We start from the raw sequence: 1279 nt of genomic DNA on the forward strand, positions 1-1279 counted from the left end.
AATAAATATGTATTTGAAAAAGCCATCCCCTTTGGACCTAGCTAAAAATGCTTCAAAGTATGATTAAACTAAAATGAAAAAGATTTAAAATAGTCATTGACAAAAAAAATTACAAATGTGAGCTATCAACTGAACAATATAATTATTTTCCATTATACACAGAATTTTAGGGAAATAAGATCAGTAGCATTGTTAGAAACAATAAGGTTTCCTTGTTACAAACAGGCACCCAAGGATATAATCCTGTATAAATATTGCATCATTAACTACCTAAATTTAGAGGACATTACATGCTTCAGCAGCACATGAACCCAAATTACACCAATACAGAGATTAACATGGCAATTGCAAAGGATGATATGAAAATCTGTGAATTATTCCAGATTTTTCATTCTTCAGATGCAAGAAATGAAAAACAATTATTAAAAAGTTGATTACAAAATTACTAGTGTAACAATACATGTAATCCATATAAATAAAAGTTAGTTTGACATCAGTGTATTAAATCTTCACCTTAGAAAGGCCTTTACATAGCATAATCGTTATAAAACTTTTAAAATTAGACAACATTGTCATTTTATTCCAAAGAAATATACTATAAGGACCTAGTAAAAAAGGAATCTTAAACTGTTTTGGTATGGAATGCAATCTGAAAGGACACATTTATTAATGAACCTATATATTATAAAACAATGTAGAATTCAAAGTCTTATATCTAGGAAAGAATAAAATAGATTATGGGCATTATACAAACAGAATACAGAATATTTTAAGGTATAATTTTTCACATAAGCACCACAAATATCTTTAGTTTCTTTAGTACTCATTTCAACAGATAAATTAAAATTATTTCTGAATACAAAAAAGCAAAAACTCGAGGGGGTCCAAGATGGTGACGGGGAACTAGGAGAACGCCACAGCTCTCCCCAACCAAAAAGAGAGTTTGAGTTCCAATGTTTAATCGCCCCAAGAGACCGACAACAACAACAAAAATCAACATCCAGAGAAAAACAGGAGTTGAAAAGAAGAATTTCACAACAGAGGAGCTTGAAGACGCCTTCCCCAACGTCTATTGGCCACTTAGCAGCGTGCTAAGCCATGGCCAGCCTGGCCTGGTGGGAGCTACCGGTGGCCCAGATACACAGGGAGTTGTCTGCAGATCACCGGCAACAAAGACCCCTGAGGTATCAGTGTCAGACCGGCTGATCCTGACGAATGAAGAAACCTCCGAGCAGGGAACTTACACAAAGATCCCACCCCTTCCCCTCACTCTCCATTG

At 34.9% G+C, this 1279-nt stretch overlaps 1 pseudogene; it reads left to right on the forward strand.

Annotated features, from left to right (window-relative positions):
• The first annotated feature begins 290 nt into the window (after positions 1-290).
• Positions 291-389, forward strand: LOC138834409 (U6 spliceosomal RNA; annotated as a pseudogene).
• Positions 390-1279: the final 890 nt, after the last annotated feature.

The sequence above is a fragment of the Dipodomys merriami genome, unplaced genomic scaffold, assembly GCF_024711535.1.
Source record: "Dipodomys merriami isolate MVZ:Mamm:240054 unplaced genomic scaffold, mDipMer1.0.p SCAF_2133, whole genome shotgun sequence".
Taxonomy (NCBI): Eukaryota; Metazoa; Chordata; class Mammalia; order Rodentia; family Heteromyidae; genus Dipodomys; species Dipodomys merriami.